Here is an 8,409-nt window from a genome sequence, read left to right as displayed (position 1 = left end):
CGCGCATTTCCTTCATTTCTTTTTATTTACCGCAAGGCCCACTGAAAATTTTGATACGGCACAGGCCGGGACGGATCGCAACGTGTCGAATCGACCGGTAGAATTAGGTAGCATGCCCCATGTACGAAGACGAGCAACATAGAAGTGAATGACAAAATAAATATAGAAAACGCTGCACACTCCTTCCCACCGGAAACATAGAGGGGAGAAAGATCGCCATCTGAAACACAGGCATTGTAAAAAAAAAAAAAAAAGTGCTACCTCATCATCTTTACCATTACCGTGTGTGTGTATGTATATATGCATGTGTGTGTGTGTGTGTGTGTGTGTGTGTTTGTGTATTTATATATATATATATATATATATACGCACACATGCTAGCATAGCTTAAACGCAGCTGGAAAGCTCAGCCTTGCACAAGAACCACCCCCTGTCGCAAACCCCTTTGAAACATTCAAATGGGAAACACGAGTACAGCGAGGTCGTTCGAACCTGGCGCCAAAACGCATTAGCGCCATCTGTGTACGGAACTAGGAAAACCTGCGGACTTTGCAATACAGAAAGAAAGGTAGATGGCGCGAGCTAACGCTCCATTGCATACTAAGAACGAGAGTTAGTGAATAATGGCAGAAACGTCTTGGGAAGAGAAAAAAAAAAAAAAAAAACGCGCAACAGTTGTTGGCTTGTGCAAGCACTCTATGTTACAGCGATTAAAGAGCATAGCATCTTCTACAACAGCAGCTACAAAAAGAAGAAGAACGTGAGAGAGGGAGAGACACAGGCGTGTTTCTTTGGAATGCAGAGCATGCAGCACATACTATAAAGTGCCAAAGAGACGGGGAAAGCAGATGGCGCGAAGGTGTATGTCCTCAAAGCTTGAAAGCAATTTCTAAATTACAACATGTACCGAAGTCCACCTACTCTCATCAGGTTGCTCCCGCCTCCAGTTGCGTTTAAAGTGAAATTACAGTCGCCTCAAAGGCAGACAGAGAGAGAGTGAAAATAGGTACACTTGCTTCGCGCAGCTGCAGCCGTTCAAATTTTACAGCAAGAGCACTCCCGAAAGCACAAAGTCCGCTGCCCGCCTGGGCGCAATGCGCTCGCTTCAGTAAATTGCCGTGCTGGCCTCGGCAACCAAGAGGTGTAGTGCGGCAGACTGCTGCATTGTAGCACACCGGAAACCGTGCAGACGTAAGCGATCGCCTCGACATCGCTGCGAGCGCTCGAAGAGACAAAGTCCGAAACCACGTGTGCCGGGGCGGTGCGAGCGCGACGCCTTTGACGCAACTTTTGCGTACAAGCCGCCGCACCGCCACGACGGAATCGCTGGCATCCCGCACGCAGCTGCATTGTGTCACGCCGGCAATCGTTGAAACACCACGCAGTCGTCGGCGTCGGCCCCGACATGGTTGCGAGCGCTGGAAGAGACAAAGTCCGAAACCGCGTGTGCCGGGGCGGCGCGAGCGCGACGCCTTTGACGCAACTTTTGCGTACAAGCCGCCGCACGGCCACGACGGAGCCGGTGTCACCCTGCAGAGGGCTGCACTATAGCACGCCGGGAACCGGCAAAGAACCGCGCAGACGTCGTCGTTGGCCGCGGCGTTGCCGCGAGCACGCGAAGAGACAAAGTCCGAAACGACGTCAGCCGGGGCGTCGAGCACGCCGCCCGCACTGTTCGCACGCGTGCTCGGAAATGGCGAAGGGGCCGCGCTAGCGTGCCTTGAATCGTGTGAGCGGCGGTACCGCGGCGATCGCCAGAGCTCGAATCCGCCCTGCAAAAGCCAAATATTGGCGCTCGGCTCGGCGCAGTACGCCGCCGCGTCGCACGAGTACGGCCCCATGGAGGTCTGGGCACTTATCGCTGCTACTGTAAGGGGCCGTACGGCCCCGGCCGACATTGTACCGTAGTGCGATTTTCGGCTTGCGCGTGCTCGTGGCGTAGTCCGCGCACCGTTCCGACGTCGACAATCGTGCCCACGACTACGCGAGCGCTGGAAGAGACAAAGTCCGAAACCGCGTGTGCCGGGGCGGCGCGAGCGCGACGCCTTTGACGCAACTTTTGCGTACAAGCCGCCGCACGGACACGACGGAATCGCTGGCATCCCGCACGCAGCTGCATTGTGTCACGCCGGCAATCGTTGAAACACCACGCAGTCGTCGGCGTCGGCCCCGACATGGTTGCGAGCGCTGGAAGAGACAAAGTCCGAAACCGCGTGTGCCGGGGCGGCGCGAGCGCGACGCCTTTGACGCAACTTTTGCGTACAAGCCGCCGCACGGCCACGACGGAGCCGGTGTCACCCTGCAGAGGGCTGCACTATAGCACGCCGGGAACCGGCAAAGAACCGCGCAGACGTCGTCGTTGGCCGCGGCGTTGCCGCGAGCACGCGAAGAGACAAAGTCCGAAACGACGTCAGCCGGGGCGTCGAGCACGCCGCCCGCACTGTTCGCACGCGTGCTCGGAAATGGCGAAGGGGCCGCGCTAGCGTGCCTTGAATCGGTGAGCGGCGGTACCGCGGCGATCGCCAGAGCTCGAATCCGCCCTGCAAAAGCCAAATATTGGCGCTCGGCTCGGCGCAGTACGCGGCCGCGTCGCACGAGTACGGCCCCATGGAGGTCTGGGCACTTATCGCTGCTACTGTAAGGGGCCGTACGGCCCCGGCCGACATTGTACCGTAGTGCGATTTTCGGCTTGCGCGTGCTCGTGGCGTAGTCCGCGCACCGTTCCGACGTCGACAATCGTGCCCACGACTACGCGAGCGCTGGAAGAGACAAAGTCCGAAACCGCGTGTGCCGGGGCGGCGCGAGCGCGACGCCTTTGACGCAACTTTTGCGTACAAGCCGCCGCACGGCCACGACGGAGCCGGTGTCACCCTGCAGAGGGCTGCACTATAGCACGCCGGGAACCGGCAAAGAACCGCGCAGACGTCGTCGTTGGCCGCGGCGTTGCCGCGAGCACGCGAAGAGACAAAGTCCGAAACGACGTCAGCCGGGGCGTCGAGCACGCCGCCCGCACTGTTCGCACGCGTGCTCGGAAATGGCGAAGGGGCCGCGCTAGCGTGCCTTGAATCGGTGAGCGGCGGTACCGCGGCAATCGCCAGAGCTCGAATCCGCCCTGCAAAAGCCAAATATTGGCGCTCGGCTCGGCGCAGTACGCCGCCGCGTCGCACGAGTACGGCCCCATGGAGGTCTGGGCACTTATCGCTGCTACTGTAAGGGGCCGTAGGGCCCCGGCCGACATTGTACCGTAGTGCGATTTTCGTCTTGCGCGTGCTCGTGGCGGTGTCCGCGCACCGTTCCGAAGTCGACAATCGTGCCCACGACTACGCGAGCGCTGGAAGAGACAAAGTCCGAAACCGCGTGTGCCGGGGCGGCGCGAGCGCGACGCCTTTGACGCAACTTTTGCGTACAAGCCGCCGCACGGCCACGACGGAGCCGGTGTCACCCTGCAGAGGGCTGCACTATAGCACGCCGGGAACCGGCAAAGAACCGCGCAGACGTCGTCGTTGGCCGCGGCGTTGCCGCGAGCACGCGAAGAGACAAAGTCCGAAACGACGTCAGCCGGGGCGTCGAGCACGCCGCCCGCACTGTTCGCACTCGTGCTCGGAAATGGCGAAGGGGCCGTGCTAGCGTGCCTCGAATCGATCGGCCGGGGGCCCCGTAGGGCGACAGAAAGGCAATTGTGCAGGAAACCGTACTGGCCATTAGCGAGAAATTGCCGTTCGCGCATTCGGTAGACGCGCTGCGCTTTCACGACTTCGGCATTGTGCTGCCGACGTAAGCTTTCAATCTTGCTCGCGGCGTTACGAGGCGGCACGATTTTCGCCAAACGCTCGTCGAAAGTGGCACGAGTACGGCCCCATGGAGGTCTGGGTACTTATCGCTGCTATTATATGGGGGTCCCAGAGAGCAGTCGCCCCCAAAGCGACCTGGGTGTTTGATATGCGGCGGGCTTCGTGCCCGTCAAGCGTGTCCCCGGTATCGCTCCCGTGGATCCCACAGCTGACGTCTGCAGCCTCATCCGCTTGATGCGTTAGGGGCTGGTTGTCGGACGACGCTTTTTCCACGATATCGAAGTGTGTTCCGCATCGTCCTCGGACGAATCAAATACGAAAGCGCCGAAGGCGCGGGCGTGACCCGTCGCCTAGCGGCTTTGCCGTCTCGGCTACGTTGCAAGTGTCGGTCGGTCCACCAGTGCTGCGGGCTCGAGAGAAACCGCAAGCCGCGATCGAGTCGACACAACCGGTCTATCGAGAATGTTGCGTGCTTCTTGCCGCGTGGCGATACCCGGCCCTGCGGGGAGGGCGCCGTAGCGAGCTCGAACGCCGTCGTCTCGGACTGTGCAAAGTGCTACCCTTTGCGAGAACGAAGCGTGTTGGGGCGCCTGAAGGTGGCCTCGGCATCGCAAAAACGGCGTCCGGCCTGCTTGAAAGGCTGGACGCGCAGTTGAACGATTACCTGGTTGATCCTGCCAGTAATCATATGCTTGTCTCAAAGATTAAGCCATGCATGTCTAAGTACATGCCGAAATAAGGCGAAACCGCGAATGGCTCATTAAATCAGTTATGGTTCCTTAGATCGTTTCTTCCTACTTGGATAACTGTGGCAATTCTAGAGCTAATACATGCAGTGAGCCTGAAGCCCTTTGGGCGACGGGTGCTTTTATTAGACCAAGATCGATCGGGTTTCGGCCCGTATTGTGTGGTGACTCTGGATAACTTTGTGCTGATCGCATGGCCACGAGCCGGCGACGTTTCTTTCAAGTGTCTGCCTTATCAACTTTCGATGGTAGGTTACTTGCTTACCATGGTTGTTACGGGTAACGGAGAATCAGGGTTCGATTCCGGAGAGGGAGCCTGAGAAACGGCTACCACATCCAAGGAAGGCAGCAGGCGCGCAAATTACCCACTCCCGGCACGGGGAGGTAGTGACGAAAAATAACAATACGGGACTCTTTTGAGGCCCCGTAATTGAAATGAGTACACTCTAAATCCTTTAACGAGGATCAATTGGAGGGCAAGTCTGGTGCCAGCAGCCGCGGTAATTCCAGCTCCAATAGCGTATACTAAAGCTGCTGCGGTTAAAAAGCTCGTAGTTGGATCTCAGTTCCAGACGAGTAGTGCATCTACCCGATGCGACGGCTCGGACTGAACATCATGCCGGTCCTTTCTTGGTGCACTTCATTGTGTGCCTCGAGAAGGCCGGTGCTTTTACTTTGAAAAAATTAGAGTGCTCAACGCAGGCGAGTCGCCTGAATAAACTTGCATGGAATAATAGAACAAGACCTCGTTTCTGTTCTGTTGGTTTTTGGAATACGAGGTAATGATTAAGAGGGACAGACGGGGGCATTCGTATTGCGGCGCTAGAGGTGAAATTCTTGGACCGTCGCAAGACGAACTACTGCGAAAGCATTTGCCAAGAATGTTTTCTTTGATCAAGAACGAAAGTCAGAGGTTCGAAGGCGATCAGATACCGCCCTAGTTCTGACCATAAACGATGCCAACCAGCGATCCGCCTGAGTTACTCAAATGACTCGGCGGGCAGCTTCCGGGAAACCAAAGTGTTTGGGTTCCGGGGGAAGTATGGTTGCAAAGCTGAAACTTAAAGGAATTGACGGAAGGGCACCACCAGGAGTGGAGCCTGCGGCTTAATTTGACTCAACACGGGAAAACTTACCCGGCCCGGACACTGGGAGGATTGACAGATTGAGAGCTCTTTCTTGATTCGGTGGATGGTGGTGCATGGCCGTTCTTAGTTGGTGGAGCGATTTGTCTGGTTAATTCCGATAACGAACGAGACTCTAGCCTATTAAATAGGTGCGGGGTTCCCAGCACCTTACAACCTTCTTAGAGGGACAAGCGGCTCCTAGCCGCACGAAACAGAGCAATAACAGGTCTGTGATGCCCTTAGATGTCCGGGGCCGCACGCGCGCTACACTGAAGGAAGCAGCGTGTCTTTATCCCTGTCTGAAAGGACTGGGTAACCCGTGGAACTTCTTTCGTGATTGGGATAGGGGCTTGCAATTGTTCCCCTTGAACGAGGAATTCCCAGTAAGCGCGAGTCATAAGCTCGCGTTGATTACGTCCCTGCCCTTTGTACACACCGCCCGTCGCTACTACCGATTGAATGATTTAGTGAGGTCTTCGGACCGATGTCCGGCGCGGCCTTTCGGTTGCGCCGGTCTGTTGGAAAGATGACCAAACTTGATCATTTAGAGGAAGTAAAAGTCGTAACAAGGTTTCCGTAGGTGAACCTGCGGAAGGATCATTACCGGATTGTGAAGGGTGGCGAGCGCCATTGTTTCTACCCCGTGTGGGTGAAGCAGCTCGCTGCGCCCGACGCTTTCCGCCGCTGGCCCCGCTTGGACGCGGGGACGGCTATACCCGAACATGCCGGGGACTGCCTGAATTTTGAGGGGCGCCCCGTGCCAAATTTGTTGCGCCCAGTGGACGCCGGCTGCAACCTTGGACGGTTGGCTTGGCCGCGCCCGCGGGTAGAAACGGCGTAACGCACACTGGGTGGGCTTTCTGTCCGCTTTGGCGCTCTTGCGCGGAATGGGAGTAAGACGACCCGACCTGCTGCTTTGCCCAGTACGAGGGGAACGGCGAAGCGTGCGGTCGGTCAAGGAACTGACGGTCGAGAGCTAATGCCGCTGCCGCTTAGTACACACACGGAACCGTGGTGCGAGCGCTCTCCCGTCCTCCGCGGCAAACGCTGCCGAGTCTGAAAAGGCTGGCGGCTGCCGGTCGCTTCCTGCGGCGAGTATGGAGTAACGACCCGACTTTGTTGCCACCCAAGTACTAAAGGAACGGTGTGGCGCTCGGTCGGTCATGGAACTGTCGGTATGAGGGTGCGGCTGCCAAGTACGGAAGGAACCGTGGCCTAAAGTGCTCTCCCGTCCTCCGCGGCAAATGCCACCGAGTCCGAAAGGGCCGGAGGCTGCCGGTCGGCTCCTGCTCGTGACGCGCGAGGTGTCGAGATCGCGGTTTAATGCGACGACGTCTGCAGGCTATTCGCCCGCCGCCGAGGGAAAGGCGGCGTTGCTGCGAAGTACCGAAGGAAACGCGGCTTTGCTACGTCGGAAGCGTTCTGCGGTTAGCGGACTTGTGCGCTTTGGGAAGGCGCCGCACGTCGAAAGAGGAAGTACGGACAGACGAGGGACTGTAGTCCCGGTTTCGAACGCACTTGCGGCCAGGCCCTTGCTGGCTTCGTCTTCCGCCTCAAGTAGACTTGTTGTGGCGCCGGCGCAGGGAGCCGTCCCTGGCACTGGCCGAGTGGTTTTGGAGAGCTGCGCGAGTACGCGCGCCGGGCTCTTGTCTTTCGTCTCAAGTAGGCTGTTGGATCAACAGCGGTTATGCTGCGGCGATCTGCCGATGCGAAAGTGTGTGTGTGTTTGAGGCCCTTCTATGAACCTACTGCTGACTGAAGCGAAGCACGTCGATGGGGGTGAAGCCCTGCCCGTGGCCGTGTAGCCGTTAAAGACTCCACAGCGGCTTAGCCCTAATCATGGCTCTGTCGCTCTTTGCAATTTTTAGTGGAGCGATGTGAACGTGCACACGAGACACACGGGTCCGGTGGATGGTTGGCAGGTAAAACCGGCTTCGAGTGCGCGCAAACGGCATAAGGTGCCTCGAGGGCAAGCGAGGAAGGCGTGGGCGCAAAACACACGCGCGAGAGTAGCAGGAGTGGAGTGCCATTAGGCTTTCAGCTGCTGAGACGCGGCCGCCGAAAGAGCGAGACTGGAGGAGCGCACGCCGAAAGGCGCTCTTCGAAACCACACACAGGGAGACGCCACGTGCCTAAAACCCTGGTTGTACTGTACTGAATTGAACAAACTATTTTTCACGACTCTAAGCGGTGGATCACTCGGTTCTCGGGTCGATGAAGAACGCAGCCAGCTGCGAGACTTGGTGTGAATTGCAGGACACACTGAGCACTGATTCTTTGAACGCACATTGCGGCCTTGGGTCTTCCCTTGGCTTCGTCTGTCTGAGGGTCGGATCACATATCAAGAGAGACTTCGGCGCACAGGGAACGTGCGTCCGTCGACTCGTTTTGACCGCGTCGGCATCATGGACAGTACGTTGAGCGCTAAAGCCACGCGCCAGCGGCCTCACGAGAGGGAGACGGTGGCAAACCGTTGTGCCAATTCTTCGAAAAGACGGAAACGAGGCAATACTACTGCAGCGTGACGAGTGCGCGCCTCTAGTAAGACCGCCGCAGGATGGAGTCGGATACCTGCAGGGAAAGAGCGGTCCAAGCACGAGGCGCGAACGTCTGTTGCCATGTAGCGCGCACGTTTGCGAGAGAGTCGGAAGCGCACGCTTGCGTGCACGGAAAACGTGGGAATGAAACGCCGGCCGATTCCCGCGCCGTGCGCAAAGCCAGCGCGATCGCAATTTGCGCTGTTTG

The 8,409-nt window shown here is 57.8% G+C and overlaps 2 non-coding genes across 2 annotated transcripts; both read left to right on the top strand.

Annotated features, from left to right (window-relative positions):
• The first annotated feature begins 4,452 nt into the window (after positions 1-4,452).
• Positions 4,453-6,267, top strand: LOC140214977 (small subunit ribosomal RNA). The gene has a single exon (XR_011891900.1). It is a non-coding gene; the product is annotated as a small subunit ribosomal RNA (ribosomal RNA).
• A 1,576-nt stretch (positions 6,268-7,843) lies between these two features.
• Positions 7,844-7,996, top strand: LOC140214973 (5.8S ribosomal RNA). The gene has a single exon (XR_011891898.1). It is a non-coding gene; the product is annotated as a 5.8S ribosomal RNA (ribosomal RNA).
• The last annotated feature ends 413 nt before the right edge of the window (positions 7,997-8,409 follow it).

This window comes from Dermacentor andersoni, unplaced genomic scaffold, assembly GCF_023375885.2.
Source record: "Dermacentor andersoni unplaced genomic scaffold, qqDerAnde1_hic_scaffold ctg00000771.1, whole genome shotgun sequence".
Taxonomy (NCBI): Eukaryota; Metazoa; Arthropoda; class Arachnida; order Ixodida; family Ixodidae; genus Dermacentor; species Dermacentor andersoni.
This window is presented reverse-complemented; position numbering and strand designations above follow the sequence as displayed.